This window comes from Pinus tabuliformis, chromosome 5_2, assembly GCF_031772625.1.
Source record: "Pinus tabuliformis cultivar Carrire ecotype Pingquan chromosome 5_2, CPIR1, whole genome shotgun sequence".
NCBI lineage: Eukaryota > Viridiplantae > Streptophyta > Pinopsida > Pinales > Pinaceae > Pinus > Pinus tabuliformis.
This window is the reverse complement of record NC_142306.1, coordinates 86331193-86352492: the sequence shown is the minus strand read 5'-3', so window position 1 is coordinate 86352492 and position 21300 is coordinate 86331193.

The window sequence follows — 21300 nt, the reverse complement described above, 5'->3', positions numbered from 1 at the left end:
TTTTGTGATAACATTTTGGTGCGTCTGCCGGGAGCCTGATGATTACTCATTCCCGAAGTTTGAAGATTGAATTTCTGAAGGTAGCAGGAGTTCAAAGTGATTTTCGAGGCTGCATTCTACCTTGGTGACTCCATTGTTTCTTAAAGTTTAAAGGTGGCTTCGAGAGGAAGATATACAAGGAGCAATCCTGACCCAAACCCACCTAGTCCTGTGGAGAATCCTAATATCATCTCAAGGAGTAAACAAAGATTTTCTGATATACCAGGTACCTCAAGCATTTCAAAATCTTTATTTCCTGAGTTTTCTAGAAGTCCCGAGGATAAACTTGTTGATGATAAAGTTCAAGAGGTTTTATTAAGGTCTGAGAATGAAGAAGAATTGATTGGTATCATTTTGGATCTACAAAAGAGAGGTATTGATACTTCATCTCTAGTATCACAAAAAGATAAAGAGGAGTTTTGGGAAATTGTTACTGCTGAATTGTTATTAGAGGAAGAGGACTTGAAACAGCTCAAGGAGCTTGACCCTTTTCAAATTTTGCTTAACTCAAAAACTGGTTTACCTCTCCCAAATTGGAGTTCTTTTGTTAGTGGTTTACAAAGCCCCAATAGTCCTTTTCGTACTCATACTTTGTCTTCTGGCTCTGCCAGTCCAAATAGCCCTCAGACAACATCTCATACTAGTTCTGGTCCTTCTGGTCATACAATACCTATTGTCACTGTTCCTCCTTTCATTATGGCTGTACCTGCTAGGTATGCTCCTCTAGCTCTCCCTGCTGTTCTGCATGATCTTCCTAATAAATATGCTGCTAGGATTCCAACATGGGGAGGAGATGAAGACATTACAGCTGAAGAACATGTGGATAGATTCAATGATTTTATTGATAGGTATGAAGTGGATGATGAAGATGTAAAACTGAGATTGTTTGCTCAGTCTTTCATTGGGGAAGTCAGGAAATGGTTTAAAGCCTTGGGAGCTGGTAGCATTCATAGTTGGGCTGAGTTTGAAGATAGTTTTCTGAGGAAATGGGGAAATAGAACTAATCCTGTTCAGGCCCTCACTGAATATAATAATTTAAGAAGAGCTCCAGATGAGGCTGTTCAAAACTTTTCTAAGAGGTTTAATAAAATTTATAATTCCATTCCAGCACACTTGAAACCTCCTGGAGCTTTGGCACAGTTAAGATATGCTGAGTCTTTTGATTCTGATTTCTCTCTTTTACTCAGAGAAAGAGAGTCTGCTACACTGGCTGACATGCAGAATGATGCTATCAAAGTAGAGGTGAATATACTTGCTGCTAAAAAGTCCAAGATGGCTAAGGCTAAGATAAAGGAAGAGGAGAGGCCTTCTACTTCTGCTCAAGAAGATAAATTTGAAACCATGATGAAGACTATGGAGAAACTGATGGAACAATTAGCACTTGGGAATACTGCTGCTCCCCAAGCACAACAAGAACCTCGGTTCAGAAATCCTCAGTTTAGAAGGCCTCAAAATCAGCAAAGGCCAAGGGAAAATAGAAATCAGCAAGCTGATCCTCCTGTAAGACCTCCTTTTCAACAAAACATGGTGGATGAGGAAGAAGAACCTGAGGAACCTGAGGAATCTATTCATTGTCTTGGTGAAGAAGATTTAGAGATCTTCCTAACAAAGGAGGAACATGATGAGTCCAGCCAACTAAAAGCCGAGGAGGAACCCTCAGATTTCTTAAAGGGTTATCAACATGCCATATTTGAAATCCAAAAGCAATACAACCTCAGAAACAGAGATGTCCCTATTACAGCAAATAAGGCTCAGCCCAAGAAAAATGTTTCAAAAGAAGTGGAAGATAAAAAGGAAAAACTAAAACAAGCTGATGAAAAAAGTGATTCTCCTCTTGAGAAAATGGATAATCAAACCCCTGCTCCTCCTAAGGAAATTGAAAGGTCTACTTCTGTGTTTAATATAGAAAATGAGATTGCTAAAATTAAAATATCAGTCCCATTTAATGAAATCTTGAAAGTAGACAAGTATAGAAGTAAGATTGTGGAAATGCTTAATTCTCCACCAGGAGGGGCTGATATTTTGAATGTGCAAGAGGATAATCCTATTATTTGTTTAGGTCCAAGACTTGAAGATGAGCAAAATGATGAGTTTCCTCCTTTCTATATAAGCATCAATATACATGAGATGACTCTACATAATGCCATGCTGGATTCAGGGGCATCCCATAACCTAATGCCTAAAGTTATTATGGAAAGGTTAGGATTAGAAGTGACTAGACCGTACAAGGACTTATTTTCTTTTGATTCAAAGAGGGTTCATTGTATTGGGATGATAAAGGATGTGGTGGTGGCACTCACACAAATCCCAGCCAAAACCACTATCATGGATATTGTTGTTGCAGATGTTCCACCTAAATTTGGGATGTTACTCTCAAGGTCATGGGCAGCGAAAATAAAGGGTACCATGCAAATGGATCTGACTTATGCTACCATTCCAGTGTTTGGTGAGCAAAGAAGGTTATATCGTGAGACAAGGATGGCATATATGGTGAGCAGCAAGGACAAACCACAGAATTTCCCTATTTATTCTTGTGATACAGGCCTTGGATCAGCCATTCTCTTCAATGAAGCAGTTGGAAAGGAACCACAAGAAGAACATGCAGAAAATCAGTGTCTAGAAGTGCAGCAAAGTAATGAAGAAGACATCACTGGTTGCTGGTCTTTATACTTTGATGGAGCAGCAGGAAAAGAAGGTGCAGGAGCTGGGATTTGGGTCATGAGTCCAACTGATGAAAGTAAGTTTCTGTCATATAAACTTAATTTTGATTGTACTAATAATATGGCGGAGTATGAGTCTCTGGTATTAGGCTTAGAAACCTTGATAGAATTGAAGGCAAAAAACATTGCTGTTTATGGAGATTCTGAATTAATCATAAAGCAAGTTCAAGGTACTTATCAAACAAAGGATGCAAGGATGAGAGCTTATAGAAACTTGGTGTTGGAATTGTTGGAAAAGTTTCAGTCCTATACTTTCAGTATAAAAACCAGAGATCATAATTCAATTGCAGATTCCCTTGCTGTTGCAGCTAGTCTTTTTGTTATCCCTAAGCATTCTTCTGATAGTTATGAAGTGAAGGTTCGCCATAGGCCAGTCATCCCAGATAATATCTTAAATTGGCAAGTTTTTGAAGATGATCAGCAGGTAAGAAGTTTCCTGGAGTTGAAAGGAGAATTTGAACATAGTCAAATTGATCAGCAGAACATGTTAATGGAGACAAAAGAAAAGCCTGAGGTATTTCAGCTGCAAAATAATCTAATTCCTAAAGGTCTTATTCCACTTGAGAAACTATTTGATCAGAATGATGTGTTTAAAGCGCCAAGGTTGCAAGCCAATGAAGAGGAAATAGAGAGCTGTAATTTAGGTGACTCAATAGTGCCTAAATTAGTCAAAATTTCAAAGTTTTTATCAGCTGATATAAAAGTCAAATATGTTGAACTGATCAAGAAGTTTATTGATGTTTTTGCATGGAGCTATGCTGATTTGAAGCAGTATGATTCTTCAATCATACAGCATACTATCCCAATTAAGCAAAATGAGAAGCCTTTTAAGCAAAAATTAAGAAGAATTAATCCTCTTCTAATGCCATTAATTGAAAAGGAAGTGAAGAAGCTTTTTGATGCAAAGATTATTGTTCCAATCAGATTTTCAAATTGGCTTGCTAACTTGGTACCAGTTAGGAAAAAGAATGGAGAGATAAGGATTTGCATAGACTTCAGGAATTTGAACAAGGCTTCATTGAAAGACAATTATCCTCTTCCTAAAATGGATCTTATTTTGCAGAATATTGTTGGCTCTCAAAGAATGTCAATGTTAGATGGCTTCTCAGGGTACAATCAGATCCTTGTTCATCCAGATGATCAGGAGAAAACAACTTTCACTACACCATGGGGCACATTTATGTATGCAAAGATGCCTTTTGGCCTCATGAATGCAGGGGCGACTTTCCAGAGGGCTATGGACATTGCTTTTGCAGAGGAAAAAGATAAATCAGTTGTGGTATATCTTGATGATATCACAGTCTTTTCAAAGAGGGAGGAAGATCATTTAAAGCACCTTGAAAAGATACTACTGAAGTGTAGGAGGTTTGGTATTTCTTTAAACCCAACCAAAAGTATCTTTGCTTTGACTTCTGGTAAATTTCTTGGGCATATTATTTCTGAAGAAGGAATTAGGATTGATCCTAATAGAGTCAGTGCTATCCAAAAGTTAGATTTGCCAAGGAGCAAGAAAGAGATTCAATCTTTCCTTGGTAAAGTTAATTTTGTTAGAAGGTTCATCCCTAACTTTGCTGAAGTGGTTAAACATATCACAAAAATGCTAAGGAAAGGAGCAGAATTTAAGTGGACAGCTGAGGCAAGGAAGTCATTTGAAGAAATTAAGAAATCACTTACTCAAGCACCAGTCCTCATCAGCCCTGATTTCACTAAGGAATTTCTAATCTTCACATTTGCTTCTGAAGATACAATTGCTGGAGTTTTATTGCAGAAAGGAAGTCAAGGTACTGAACAGCCTATTTCATTCTTTAGTAAGACATTGGCTAATGTTGAATTGAAGTATAACATTTTAGAGAAGCAGGCATATGCATTGGTAAAGGCAATCAAGGATTTTAGAATTTATGTGTTACATTCTCATATTGTTGCATATGTGCCAAGTGCTGTTATTAAAGACATCCTTACACAAGCAGACCCGGATGGAAAAAGAGGAAAATGGATAGCCAAATTGTTAGAATATGACATTGAAATTAGGCCCACCAAGTTGGTGAAGGGTCAAGGTTTGGCAGAGTTGTTAACTCATTCAAATCTGGACAGCAGTGATATCAATTTTAATGCAGAAATATCAGAAATTTTTGAAGAAGAAGAAGAGTTGGTTCAGATCAATGAAAAATTTTTGACATCAGAATGGTATAGGGATGTGTCATTTGTTTTACAACACAACAGAGCTCCTGATAACCTTTCCAAGTCTAAAGCTCGGTTCACCAAGCTGAAATCCCTTAGATACTTTGTATATGAGCAGAATTTATTTTGGAAGGATGTTGGAGGGATTCTATTAAATTGTCTGATTGAAGAAGAGGCTGATAGGGTGATTGATGAATTTCATAAGGGAGATTGTGGAGGCCATCATTATTGGAAGGCCACTGCAAATAAAATATTGAGAGCTGGGTATTTTTGGCCCACTATGTTCAAAGACATTTACAAGAAAATAGCAGCCTGCCATGAATGTCAGATGTTTGAGGGCAAAAGAAAGCTTATGCCTATGCCATTGGTTCCTATCTATGTAGAAGCACCCTTTCAACAGTGGGGGTTAGATTTTATAGGTGAGATACATCCCCCTTCATCAGGACAGCATCGGTGGATACTCACAGCCACTGATTATTTTACAAAGTGGATAGAGGCAGTACCTACCAGGCAGGCCAATGACTCAGTGATAATATCCTTTTTAGAAAATAACATCTTGTCAAGGTTTGGTTGTCCACTCAAGCTTATCACAGACAATGCCCAGGCTTTTAAGTTTAAAAGGCTGATAAATTTTTGTTATCAGTACCATATTTCCCTTGGTCATTCCACAGCTTACTATCCACAGGGAAATGGATTAGCTGAAAGTTCAAACAAAAGCCTTGTGAGGATTATCAAGAAACTGCTTCAAGAAAACAAAAAGGCTTGGCACTTAAAGCTGAAGTATGCCTTATGGGCTGATCGTATTTGCACAAAAAGGTCTATTGGAACATCTCCTTATGAACTTGTGTATGGAGCAGAGGTGATTTTCCCAACATCTCTTGGGGTACCAGTTATGAAGCTAATTCAGGGATTGGAAGAGGAACCAAATGCCATACAGAGGAGGATTAATCAGCTAATAGCTCTGCAGGAGAAAAGGAATGAGGTGTTTGAGAACCATCAACAAAATCAGAATAGAGTTAAGAGAGTTTTTGACAAGAAGATCAAAGAAGACATATTTCAGATTAATGATAAAGTCCTAAAATGGGAAGCTAGGATTGAGGAGAAAGGTAAACATGGCAAATTTGAAAATTTGTGGAAAGGGCCATATCAGATTTCTGCTTTCCATGGAAACAACACCTACATTCTGCAAGAAGTTGATGGATCACCATATGATGGAGGACCTGTTAATGGCAGGTTCTTAAAGCATTACAATTAGTGAAAATCTGCCAAGTATCTCATGATCATTGTAAATAACCGTTTTGTGAATGTTTTCTGTTAAAAATAAATGACAAGCTGAACAAGAAAACTTTAGCTCGAGGTGAAGGCCCACAAAGTTTGAAGGGAATGCTTGTCAGCTGTGTGGGAGTGTAATAAAATGGACAAAGGCACTGGTTCTACGAGTTCTTAGTGCACTACAGGAGCACACTATCCCAAATGGAGCCACTGTTATCACTTAGAATTGCAGTCAATGTAAATTGCAGTCAATGTATGTAATGTTGTCCAAAAAAATTTCATAGTCAAAAAAGAGTTGTCTAGTGGTTATGTTCCTATGTGTGTTACTTAGGGATAATGTTTTAAAAAGCTATTGATGTGAGTCATTTTCAAAAACTGTTTATCATCCTTCATCATAATTGTTTAAGGCATGTCTTGTCTTGTTTGCGTCATTGGTCCTTTGCGCAGTTTCACAGCGCAGTCTGATTGGCCAATTTGGCAGCGCAATAATGTTTCCGCCCTTTCGTAGCGTGTCAATAATCAGCCATTTCGTAGCGCATTTCGTTAATTTTTAACTGTCTGCGCTACTAAATCGGGGATTCGGGGATTTTGCAGCGCGTTTTCTTGAAATGTCAAGTCTCGGGGGATGAGTCATTAGGTCCGTCCATATATTGTCAGTTGATGTCCTCTCCAGGTCATTATGGGTCATCATTCCGCCATGAGGTTCAGAACCACGCACATAAACATCATTCAAAGTGATTTTATGATGTATGGTAGTGTCATGATATTTGTTATTAGTGCGTAAACTGACTTGCTTGTATGACAAAGACTGTTGAAGCGCAAAGGGAGCCCGAGTTTTCATTTAAAAGGACCTGATTGCAAGCGAGCCTGCATTCCAAAGTTTGAAATTGCATTCTGAGTTGAAGCTGTTGTTAGTTCTCTGTCCGAAAGTTTTCAAAGTAAAATGGAGAAAAGGGAACATCGATCCGGTAGGTGCCAAAGAACAGAACCGGAGGGGCTTGATATTATGTTAAAGGATGAAGGTGTAGCAAGAGCTTTTAAAAGTGCTGGTTGCTGGAGGTTTTGTGAGAAGTTGCAAGGAGGGCACGCAGAGGTAACAAAAGCTTTTGCATTGAATTTTACTGGTTTAAACTCTAAGGTGTCAATGCTAGAATTCCCTGTATCCCCAAAAGCCATTTCTAATGTGACTGAGATTCCTAGAGGTGGACATGAATGGTTCAAAAATTTTAAATTCGACATGAGCCCCTGTAAGGAATTTTTGAAGGAGCCTTATGTGAATGAGGATCTCACAAAAGTTGTGCCAAGGAGTTACGTGAAGGAACATTTTGCCCTGCTCCTCACATGCATCCAAAAATATTTAACATGCGAAGGGAGGTATAATAAAGTTTATTCATATCATTTCAAACTTTTGTTACATTTCACAGGCAAAGCATCAATAGATATCCCTTTCTACTTGTTCAGAAGCCTAAGTAAAATGTGTGATAAAATTCAGCTGAAAAAAGATGACTGTGAAACATCATTGTTTCATCATGGTTTGGTGAAGTTGTTAGTGTTAGATGGTTTGCAGAAGATTGGTAAAGATTGGGACTCCTTTATTTTTATGGCTGGCTTTCAGAGCAAGACAGGCCTTACTCCATTGCCTGTTAAGGAAAGAGACAAAGCAATTGAAGAGCCTACTCTTGCTGAGCTCAGAAAGGAGGTGAAAGATCAGAAGAAGTCCAAAACCAAGTTGAAGAAACCAGTGAAGCCTTTGGTGATCAAGGAGACACCTCAATCATCATCAAAGGAGAAGGTAAAACAGAAGAAGGATGCACCTGCATCAAGTGGAGTTGAAAAGGTATCAAGAGTAAAAACCAGAGGTCAGTTAAGCAAGGAGAAGGGTAAGTCAATTGCTGTGGAAGAAAGTCCTGTGTCAAAAGCTAGTTTAACTGATTTACTTGAAGCAATTGAACTTGAACAAGATCAGTCAGTGCAGATTGAGCCAATGGAGCTTGAGCAGGACCAGCCAGTGCAACCAATGCACATTGACTTAACCCAATCCTCACCAGAGAGCATGAAGAAATCAAAGGCTTCGAAAAGGTTATGGTTTGAGGAGCCAAGTGAAGAATATGTGTTCAAGCCACGGAGGCCAATTTTAAGAAGACAAATGAAAGAGGCCGAGAAAGTGCAAAAAGAGGAGGCAGTTGTTAAAATGCCTAGTACAGAGTTTCTTGAGGTTTTGACTAAAACAGTGCATGCAGTCAGGAGTAAAGACAAAAGTAAAAAGGTTATTATTAGCCAAGGAGGGAATGTCATTGCTATCAAGAACCAGGCAGGAAAAACCCAAGAGGAGGTGGCTCAGATAAGGAGTTTTTCTAGAGAACGTGCAATGAGATATGCTAGTTATAGAAGGGCTGTATTAAAAGGCAGCACAAGTCTACTGAAGCAAGCTGGCTCAGGGTCTGATGTATTTTCGTGGATGATACCAGCACTTATGCAAGCAAAACATGTAAGAAAGCTGAACCTATGTTTGAGATCAGAAAATAAGGCTTTGAAGGAAGAGGTTAGCAGTTTGAAGAAGAAGCTAGGTAAACTAGCTCACTGACTTAAGAGGAAAGGTACTTTTCAAAGTTTTGATAAATTTTGGTTCAACTTCCATCATTTTGAAGTTATTTAGGTCCCTAACACCTGTATAAAATATCTGAAGAAATCATGAGTTTTAAGCAGAAAGCGCTGCAAGATAAATATGTTTTGTTTTGACAAAAACAGTAGTTTCGTAGCGCGCTACGAAACTACTGTAGAACGCTGTTTTATAAGAAAACAATGAATTTGATGATGAGGTCAGCGAATTTTGAAAGGAATGCCTCGAGGATAGGAGGGAGATCATACAAGGCTATCATAGCAATTCAAACAGTGACAGGTGTAAGTTTTGAAGAAAAAGTGAAATATTTTGCTTTTTGCTAAAGTTTTCTTAAAGGCACTTTATGGCCAAATTACTAGGGTTCTGGTAGGGTTACCGGGATTTTTGGTTTGTACACCTGTTCAATCCACAAGGCATCCAGATCATGAGGCATATGGTGTTATGCGTTGGTAATGAAGGATTAAAGAGCTTGGAGCGTGGTCTTTAAATGGTGAAGAAGAATGGAAGACAGGGACCGTGAAAATAGGGTGCTCATCTTTGCTAATTAATGAGCTATCTATACAGCTAGCATCCGAGGCCAGCCTGTTCAGTGAATGTTCCTCAACATATCTCAGCCACAACAGAAATTGTACAGCTGTCAAGGATCCAAGAAGAATCATGCATACGAGGAGATAGAGTTGGATTTTCAATGTAATTAGGACTCTATGTATTTACAGCACAATACCTTATGTATTTAATAAGTTTGTTTAGAAATAGATAAGTTTAATTAATGGTAGATCATCGAGCCCTCCCCTCATGCTTGTTGAGGAGACTCAAGATAGTTTTAGTTTTCGGTTTTCCTATATATAGTGAAAACTCTGATGTAAGTAGGGTTGGAGATTTATGAAAAAACAGAGTTTTTATCAGCTTATGTAAAAAGACTTTTTGACAGTAATATAAGGATTACTTTTTCTTCCCAAGATTCATCATGTGTTCAATGCTCAGAATATGTGTGGTTTTGTCATTATCCTTTATATATTTTACAGCTCACTAAATATGCAATCACTCTGAATTCACCTAGTGCTCAGACTTCCTGTGTATATTTATGAGTTGAGGTTCTTTTGAGAGATGTTTTGAGTGTTCAACATTATATGCCTTGGCTTCTATGATTGAGTGGTTTATAGTTTACTGCAGAAGTATTTGACTCCATGAGCCCAATGGAAGAGATGTTATTTTGTTGTTCCAACCAGCTTGTTTTCATAAAATGTTTGAAGAGTTAGCCATCTTTTCTTGCTAATAATTCCTATCACAAATCTGTGAGAGAGCCCTCTCTGACTAAGGAGGCTAACCTTAGTCTAAAGCCTGGTCTGAAGTAGTTACATAAAATCTAACTGGTAGCAGCCATCAGTACATGATTTTGTGATAACAAGCTGCATAGAATTCTAACTTCTTACGAGATGAGAAAAGGAGGACCATCAGACAGGAGAGAAGTTGCATTCAAGGCTTCAGGAAAATGAGATTACTATGAGGCAGGACATGTGTCAGAAGAAGAGGAAGAATCAAATTTTGTCAAGAACCTTCAACGGGGAACTGGAAGATTCAGAGGTAAGCTGCCTTTCAAATGCTTTGCTTGTGGGAGAGTCAGTCATTATGCTGCAAAATGTCCTCATGAGGATAAACTAGACAAAGGTAAGGAACCTGTTAGATGGAACATCTAATAGAATAAGAAGAGCTATTACACACATGAAGATAGTGATGGATTGTCAAATAGTGATGAAGATGAACAAGGTAACGATGAGAGACTTTTGATGGCTTTTGAAGATGATGATTTCTTGGATGCTATAAATGAAGAAGATCTTTATGAAGAAATTTCTGAACCTAAAGTTTGTTTAGAGGAAAAGAATATGATTATAGATACTCTAACATTCCAACTTGCTGAAAAGGATAAACACAATGAAGAGTTAGAATGTGAAATTGTGGGACTTAGAAAAGAAATTGAGAAAACAAAAGCCCTTAATCTCAAATTTGCTAAAGGATCTGAAACTCTAGATGAGATTATCAAAGTGCAGCGTTCTCCTCTAATCAAGACTGGTCTCAGATATTCTGAAGAAGCATCTCAAGCTCAGAAGAAAGCGCAGAAGCCATCCACCTCCAAAAGTTATCTTGATGTAGCAAGGAGAAGTGAACAAGTTGACAATCGACAGCAAAAGCATAATGCAGATCACCAGGTAAATGAGGGACAGTTTGCTTCAAGAATAGATTATCGGGGGCAATCTACATCAAGGATCAACAGAAGCCTCAACCGACCACAGGTAAATCATTATCGTATTGGCTCAAGAATGGATGGAAACTACAATCATATGGTTGGTATATTTGATAATCGCAGGAATTTCTTCAATGGCCAATCTTTCTCTTGTCATAACTTTGGTCATAAAGCTGCTCAATGTGTTTCCTACAAGACCATCATGACTAGGGAAGCTCAAAAACAAAGGAGTATGATAGGAATCATGAAAAGAACCTACAATAATTTCTCTGCTCTTGAAAATGAAATAGAATGTTCTATCTATAACAACTTCAGTCATGAAGATTTTGAATGCAGAAGTAGGTTTCGGCAAACAACTTAGAAGGATCAAGCGTCATTGAATTCCAAAACATGGAAAAAGAAAGAAACACAACCGGAAAGATGTGGGATAGCCCTATATCCAGAGGGATAGGAAAATCAATGGTACATCGACAGTGGGTTCTCAAAACATATGACAAGTAATAAAGAAAAACTTTAGTCATATAGTGCCTTAGACAAGGAAAAGAAGGTCTCATTTGGAAATGACACCCCTGCATTCATAAAAGGTAAAGGCTCTATTCGTTTGAAAGAAAAGTTCAAGGCTGGTAATGTTATGTATGTTGATGTCTTAAAGCACAATCTATTAAGTGTCAGTCAGATGTGCGATCAAGGAACTGAGGTAATATTTCGATCAAATGGATGTATTGTTCGTGAGCTGGATACAGGAAATATAGTGATGAGAGGCATAAGAACTCCAAATAACTTATACGTACTCAAGGGAGAACAACAATAATGCTATTTAAGCAAGAATGATGAACATTGGCTATGGCACAAAAGACTGGGGCATCTTAGCTTCTATCAGATAAGGAAAGCATGCAAATATCAAGCAGTTCGTGATCTTCCTGACATCATAATTCCAAACAATAAAATATGCAAATCATGTCAATTTGGTAAGCAAACCAGAACTAATTTCCATGAGAAGGAAGGATCAGCTAGCAGGCTACTTGAACTTTTTCACACAGATATATGTGGTCCAACTAGGAAGAGATCACCTCGAGGAGAAGAGTATTTCATATTGTTCATCGATGACTTTTCTAGGATGTGTTGGATAGGACTCATGAAGTATAAATATGAAGCTTTCGAAAAGTTCAAGTCATTCAAAGCCTTGGTTGAAAATGAATCAGATCGTAGAATCAAATGCCTTAGATCTGATCGAGGAGGGGAATTTACCTCAGATGAATTTTTCAATTTTTGTGAAGAACATGGAATAAGAAGGGAATTTTCTGCTGCAAAGACTCCTCAGCAAAATGGAGTTGTGGAAAGGATGAACAGAACAGTTCAAAAAATGGCGCGTGCTATGCTTGATGAGTCTGGAACTCCCGCAACCTTCTGGGGTGAAGCCACATTTGCCACTGTTACTATTCTCAACAAGACAAACGTTCGGGTAAATAGCACTCAGAGTCCTTATGAACTTTGGTACGGTAAGAATCCCACGGTAAAATACTTGAAAATTTTTGGAAGCAAATGCTACATTAAAAGGACTAATTGGCAAGTTTGAACCTAGAGCAGATGAAGGCATTTTACTTGGATACTCTCCCCACAACAAAGCTTACAAATGTTACAACAAAAGACTTGGTAAAATTGTTGAAAGCATTGATGTAAGGTTGATGAAGAAGGAAACACTCCTAGGCAGGTGAAATATGAAGATCAAAGAAGACTATCCGTCAACATCAAATCAGATTCATGACGAAGAAGAAACCCATGAGGCACTAGAAGAACATATAAGGATAGAAGAAAAGACTCCATCCAGATATGTTCATAAGAATCATCCAGAATCTCAAATTTTGGGGCAGAAAGAGGCAGGTGTAAAAAGAAGAAGAACCATTTCAGAAGCTTCAAGCTATCTAGCATTACTCTCCTCACCTGAACTGCAGAACGTAAGAGAGGCTTGCAAAGATGAATGTTGGGTCAAGGCCATGGAAGAAGAACTTGAGAAGATTGAAAAGAATAACACTTGGGAGTTGGTTCCTAGACCAAAAGATAAGAATGTCATAGGGACAAAGTGGATTTTCAAAAATAAGCTAAATGAAAATGGGGATGTGATTAGAAGCAAGGCAAGACTTGAAGGATATGCGCAACAAGAAGGAATATACTTTGAAGAAACTTTTGCTCCAATTGCCAGACTTGAGGCCATAAGAATGTTCCTTGCTCTCTCTAGCTTTCAGAAGTTCAAAGTATTTCAGATGGACGTAAAATCTACCTTTCTGAATGGAGACTTAAATGAAGAAGTATATATTGAACAACCGGATGGGTTTATTCTTGGAAATGATCCAAAACTTGTATGCAGGCTCAAAAAGGCACTTTATGGCCTTAAACAGGCACCAAGGGCATGGTATTATCGGTTGGATAAGTACCTCCATCAACAAGGTTTTATAAAAGGATCAACTGATAGCAATCTGTATATAAAAATTGACAATAATAAGTTGCTGATACTTGTTGTGTATGTTGATGATATCATCTTTGGAAGCAATCAAGAAGACATGAGTCAAAATTTTCCTTGGTGATGTAGAAAGAGTTTGAAATGTCCATGCTTGGTGAGCTCACATATTTTCTTGGTTTACAATTCCAACAAAACAAGGATGGCATTTTTCTATCACAAACCAAATATCTCAAGCAGATCTTGAAGAAATATGGGATGGAGGATTCGAAACCAGTATGTACCCCTATGGTGACAGGATGCAACCTCAACGGAAATGATGAATTGGCAGTAGTACATCAACCAACCTATAGATCCATGATTGTTAGTTTGCTCTATCTAACAAGTACCCGAACAGACATTATGCATGCAGTGGGTATAGTTGGAAGGTTTCAGGCAAATCCAAAGGAAACTCATCTTCAGGCAGTTAAGAGAATTTTCAAGAATCTTCAAGGAACTCAAAACTATGGCTTACGGTATCCTAGAGGTACATATCTCACACTTCATGCATACACAGATGCGGATTGGGCAGGAAGCGTGGATGACAAGAAAAGCACTAGTGGTGGTGCATTCTTCATGGGTCCTAGATTAGTATCTTGGTTTAGCAAGAAACAAAGCTCTATTGCATTATCTACAGCTGAAGCAGAATATGTAGCTGCTGCATCTTGCTGCACACAACTCCTTTGGATGATGCAAACATTGCAATATCTTCAAATCACCTGCACTCCAGCTATCTCTATTTTTTGTGACAATACAAGTGCAATCATTATTTCAAAGAATCCTGTCATGCATTCAAAGACTAAGCACATACCGATGAAGTATCATTTTCTCCGAGAACAAGTGCTTGAACAACAGTTCAAATTGGAGTATGTTCCCTCTAAGGAACAAGTTGTTGATATTCTCACCAAACCACTGCCTAGGGAGACCTTTGAATACCTTAGACAAAAGGTGGGGGTAGTTGATGCATCATCTTGTTGTTGAATCTTGTCTGTTTCAGAGATTGTTGGTTGTACGCGAGTTTCATATGGGTTATATGCGTACATATGCTGGTTTATGTGGGTACAGTTGACTTGAAGAAGAGCAAGGATGAAGAGTCCGATATGGGTTTGTCAGAGACAATCTAGCACAGGTTCAAGGGGAGCATATATTCTTCTAATAATGCATTTTTCACATTATCATAGAATATCTTGGTTCAGTTCTTCGGTTGTCTTGATTTCAGGAGGAGCAAGTGTAGAAGGAAAACATGGATACTGATCTGAATAGTGCTTGATAGATGCTGCTGATATTTTGTCTCTATCTTTCTTTTGTTAAGGTCATGTAACGGCCTATCATGGTTGCCCCACTATGCCTAGGATGGATAATGTCATATGCCTATTATATAATGTATCCCCACTTTGTTGGGAATCGTATGTATGAGTCTTTGGTGATAGGAAGGTCAGTTATGATGTATAAAGTCATATTTCTTTTGTAGAACATCTTCTTGTAGATCTTGCCTATATGTCAGGGGGAGCTTGGAAAGCACAACAGAGCAGAGATTTCAGCATGTACTGAGGGGGAGTATAACCCTTTGCCCTTGATGTCAAAGGGGGAGAAAACACTTTGAGTGACTTTGGGTTGCCATCAAGTCCAAAGGGGGAGATTGTTAGCATTATGACACAAGTTTGGCTCGATGGCATAAGTGTTGTCCTTGATGGCAACTCACTCAAATAGCATATCACAAGTTCAGGCTCTCAAAATAGTAGAAAATGAGATACCCGTAGGTTCTTGTTCATGAAGCCGCGGATGTACGCAGGTGCGATGAACAAAAGTTGTGGACATGTACGCAGGTTCTCCGACCAAAAAGTGCGGACGTAAAGTACACGCACTTTCATGTAGAGAAAATCACGCATATGGGAAATCTTATGGTTGGTCCATGGTATTTAGTCCGACATTTTGATCTTATGGTTTTGGTCCGTGGTTTGGCATCTAAAGTATTGAACCTAGGTTTTGGGTCCCTAGTATTGGATCTCTATGGTTTTGGACCATGGTTTTGAGTAAGGCCTAGACTATAAACATGAAAGGAGATCATTTGGCTTAGGCAACTAATGTGTTGAATATCTTGAGATGAGCTAGATCTGAAATATTTGTGATCGATTGGTGAGTTGGACCTGAATCAAGGAGAAACCTGAGCATTACAAGATGAATCTACTGAGGGGTCGAGATCTCTTTGGCGCATGATCAGATCTGTAAATCTGATAATCTGGGGTATAATTGAAGTCTGATAAATTTCTATACCCGCAGGCCCAACTCAGCGCAGGCACGGATACCCGTAGGCTCGACACATCGCAGGCGCGGATACCCGCAGGCTTGGCACAACGTAGGTGCGGATACTCGCAGGTTCAACACAAAAGAGGTGCAGATACTCACAGCCCTGGCAGAGCGCAGGTGCAGATACCGCAGGTTCGACATAGAGGAGGTGCGGATACCCGCAGGGTAAAGAAGGGAATACTGCAGACGTACGCAAGTTTCTATTGGTGAAGTTGCGGACTTTTTCCTTGAAATATATTTTAGCTGCTTTTATCTATTTCTGCAGTGTTCAGGGGTCTAACTTGGTGTCTAGTTACTGGTACTATGTTCTGAGAAGTTATTGATTCAGTATTTGTACAAGGAAGTTGGTTGATTGCAGATCTATTTGATGTTTGATTGATATTCATGGATCCAGTTTGAAAATTTATGAAACGTGGTCCCTGGAAGAAAAGAGAAGTCCTTTGTAGGTCAGCACCTACGTACAAGTACCTCAGCTAGTGCAAGAGCTAAGGGGGTTGTAGCTCCCTTCCAGAAGAGTCTGGAGAACGAGAGAAGGTTGTAGCCTTCTACAGGTTGAAGCCTGCGTGCTGGTATAAGACTACACCAGTACAGAATCATTGTAAAAGGAAGTTTCTAATTGAAAGAAGATAGAGACATATTGCAGCAGGTGGTTTTCACCCACATTGGGTTTCCACCTTATATCTTGTGTTCCTTTGTGTGATTGTCTGCTCTCCTTTTTTGTTCTTGCTTACTGTTATATGGTTCTAACACACAGATTAATGATCAATATCTGAAGAATAAAGTAAATTATAAGTCAGGAAGGTATACACAAGTTTCATTAGTCAGATCTACTAATCTTTATATAAGTTGAAAAAGAATTTGATAATACTGATTCACCCCCCCCCCCCCCTCTCAATATTATTTTCAACACTGTATGTGAACATTTGGTAGATTTTCCAAATTACTTTTCAATTAAGGGTTCAACCATAATAAAAATTTCAACAACCTCACTTTTGTTAATTACCTGTAGACCCAGGGGTGTCTAGAGTAGTCATCAATGATTGTAAGCAAATATTGGGCTCTTTGAAAAAATAAGATAAGAAAAGGGCATGCAATATCACTATGAGCAAGTTGAAGAGCTTCTGAAGCTCTCTAAATATTTTCTTTATCAAAGTATTTTGAGGATGTCTACCAAGAACACATCCAATGCAAACACCATCAGATAGGTGGAAAATCAATCCCCACTCCCCTCCCCAATATCTCAAAAGAACTTAATCAGAGAGGCATCGAAGTTTTACAAAGTCAATTTCCTAACACAGGAAAAATTGTTTCTTAAAATATTAATTTAACATTTATGGCAAAAGGTCAAACTCTCAAAGGCTACTACTGAGCGATTTTCTAGGAACTGAGCAACTCGATATGCAAGAGAAGGTGCAATAGTTTAGAGGAAGGTTGTGATGTGTGAGGTCTGTCACAAGGAGAGGCAAACCATCTACAAAAAAAAATCAAGCAGCAGCCAATGATGACCATGAGCAGCAGCTGCAAGCAATCTATCAAGCCACAAAGAGGGGAAACTGGTAGATGGTGCTGCAGCGACCCAACAATTTTCAGATCTTAAAATGAAGGTGGCCGAGGAATATGGAGGAAACTGATGCCCTGAAACTCTGGTACTATGTAAAATAAAACTAAAGACAACAAGATAATATCATTCTTAACCTTATACAGACAACAGAACATAGAAAATGAACAGAGATTCAAAACTACTATAAGGAACAAGAGAATAGTTGCATTTGTTAAATCTGTTGTCTTAAAATAGAGAGTGAGGCCCTCTTTAAAGAAGAGTGGGAGGAATCCAGCATTAAAGGTGATTGGTGGGTTTACCAACTGAGCATTTAATAATATACCTCAGTGAACTTAAAATGAGTATGCACACTGACATGGCCAAACAGTTAGTGTAGTAATATAGAATATAAGAAGACTAACTGCAAACTGCCAGTCAAAAGGTCCAAAATAACCAAAATTCTCATCCAAAAGTTGTTCTAGCCACACTTCCCAAGTTCCAATCCTATATGACTGTTAAGTATAATGCTGTATAGAGTCAGAGACTGTTTGAGCAAATAAACTACCTATTGGAACATGATAAAAATAGAGAGCTACATTAAATCTGGACCTTAAGGGGCTGCTTCTTCAAGGCCAACTTGGATCTCCATGATGTATTCAACTGCTTGCATATCCAGATATCTGCTGATGACGATGTTATGTTTGATCCTGCAGCATAGTTCCGTGATACCTTGAATGGATAATGATGTTCAGAGGTTTCCTCCTTAACCTGAGGTGAACATGACTGCATTGGTAGTGCTAGAAGTTGAATATGAGCTGTAATTTTGGAAACAAAGAAGTACAGGAAGTTCATTCTTTCTCCAAATTCCTCATACCTACACAAATTCCCATGCATGAATTTTACAAATTCCTTGTCCTTTAATTGAAGCATTGACAGTTGAAGAGCAATCTCAGTTGCTTGTTGGTCCTAGACTTGGGTCTGCACTGTGAACTTATATTCACAATCATTCCGTCATATCAACCACCTGTTAGAAGAATTTATATAAATCAAGTTGTGCCTTTGAAATATGCTACTCACATTCTTTATTCCTTTCTTGACATCTGGTAATTCACACATAACACAAAGCATGCTAGCTATGATTACTAGTGATGGCTAGGTGTCCTGGAAAGTCCAACACATAGAGAGCTCACAAAGACCAGAATATTTAACCCATTCACCCACGTAAAAATGTGCTGATGGTCAAGCTAGCCCAGCGAAGCACCAGGGAAACTGTCAGTCGTGCTAACTTGACATTCCACAGTGGAACAATAAAGCCACATTGAAGGACCATCCTTATTTTGCTGCCCATGGTGATACCCGATGCATGAAGTGTGAAATAAAAGAGCATGCCAACCTAACATTCCATAGTAGAACAATAAAACAACATTCAAGGACCATCCTCATTTTGCTACCCTTAATAACACTTGATGCATCCAATGTGAAATAAAAGCGCATGCACCTCTGCAAGGGCACTCTTGCTTTCCGTTTGCATGTGTAGTTTGACACTTTGGTTTATGTAGTGTTATCATGCATTAGTTGATCACTCCTAATTTAACACTCCCCAATTGACCTGGATGTCTACACTTGAATTATAGATGTGCAGGACTCTATTTTTTCAAACTTCTCTGCTAGCACTTCGACTCTGGCTTAGGCAGACATCTTGCATAATGATGTACTATGATAGAGGATTCTCTTAGCACAAATGCATATTTTCTTCTCCTCAGCTTTATCAACACAAGGCTTGGATAAACTGAAAGTGTTGCTTCATTATTTGAAGCATAGTTCAGACCCCTACTATAGGTGATTTCCTTTGGGATCTGGAATGATAACCCCATACCTGTGTACCATGGATAGGTGTTTTGATTTTAATGGGTGTCTATGGTAGTGGCTTTACTTATATTGTGTGCCTTGTAGTGGATTTAATTTTGTTGGGTACCTGAAATAGCATATTTGATTTGGATGGGTGCTTGAAATATTGGCTTTCATTCGGATGGGTGCCAGTAACAATGGTGGATTTATTTTTAATGGTTTTGTAATTACTAATCATAGTAGTTTTAACTTTAACGTCTGTAAGAAGTTATAAATAGTTTTCATTTTGTTGGATGCGTTCAATACTAGTGATTTTATTTTTGGTGGCTGTCTGTAACAATAGTGGTTTCAATTGTAATGAGTGTTTGAAATAGTGGTTTTAGGTTTAATGTCTGTAACAGTGTTCATAATATTAATAGGTGCCTACAATGGAAGTTTTAATTTAAATCGGAACATTGGTTTTAATTTAAATGGTACTCTCTAATAATGGCTTTAATACAAATTTGCATCTAAAATAGTGATATTAATTTTAATGGATGGCTGGCATGGTGGTTTTAATTTTAGTGTGTCTACAATGTTTGTTTTAATTTCAATGTGAGCCTGCAATGGTGGTTTTAATTTTAATGTATCTGCAACGTTTGTTTTAATTTCAATGTGAGCTAGCAATGGTGGTTTAAATTTCAATGTACGCCACCAATGGTGGTTTTAATTTCAATATATGCCTACAATGGTGGTTAATTTCAATGTCTACCTAGAATGGTGGTAATCGAGTTCTTTTCTGCAGGAGGTTTGTAACCCATGTTAGTACAAGGGAGGAGACTGCCTTGGAAGACCTGTGTGTTTGAATGCATGACAGCACATGATCCCATCCGAACTCCACATTGGTGAGGGAGGGCAGAGTGTCCATGGATTAGTACCAGGTGGGGTGACCCCCCTGAGAAGTTCCTTTTGCCTTCTACTTTCTCACGCTTCATCATTATGATACATTTTTTCCTACAATCACAGGTTGGTTTATTATATTGTGTCAATTTTTTTGTTCATCTGCACAATTGATCAAAACAATATTTTTTAAAAATTTCCCAAATGTGGTGTGTCACAGGTGTGAACATATTGTTGTAAGATGAAATCCCCAACAATTAATATGCCACTTTGGTATTTATTAAGATTGGAAATAAAAAGGCTCCACAAAGACATTAATCAAAAGGGGATTAACAAACATTTCCCACCAATTTATTGAAACTGATGATGTATGTGTGTGTGAGTGATCATTTAATTAATTGGTGGAATCCTCAACAAATTTCCATGTTAATATTTATGAAGTTTGTAATTGCTTTTAATTTTGCAGAGAACATTTGTTTGCCCAGTAGATGGTTGCTTTTGCAGTTACAAGAGGCAGGACCATTTAAATCGTCACATGATAAAGCATGAAGAAAAGTTATTTTTGTGCCCCAAAGAGGACTGCAAACTGCAGTTATCCACTATGTCTAATTTGAAACGCCATATGAAGTGGCATAGAGAGAGAGATGAGTCATGGCAAAGCCTAAATCTACAATCCAGAGATATGAAGAAGTATTCTTGCCCAAATCCATGTTGTGGGAAGGTTTTTAAAAATCCATCAAGGCTAGTGAAGCACCTGGATGATGTGCATTGTAAGTATTTACCCCCTCACTGCAAATATTTCTCTTTTGTTTGCACTAGAATTGAGTGTTTGATTATTGCCCAGAATGATGGGCATGTAGGTCTGAGTGTCAGTTTAGTTAAGCATTCGATATCAGTTCTGCTTATTTATATTTCTACACCTCTAACATGAAATCTCGTGTGTAGGGCAATTTTTTTTCCCAATAGCAATGTTGTTCCAAACTCTATATGGACTTTGTTTTCTAGTGAAATTGTTAATTTGTAGGTCCAGCTTTTGGAAGATGAGTTGATTTTTTAGAGCACCTTTAAGATATTTATGATGAAGCATAATCTACATGGTAACAGGAAAAGGATTGAACGCTTTAGCCTCTATTAGAGAGTCCCATTTGCACTAGAACTGAG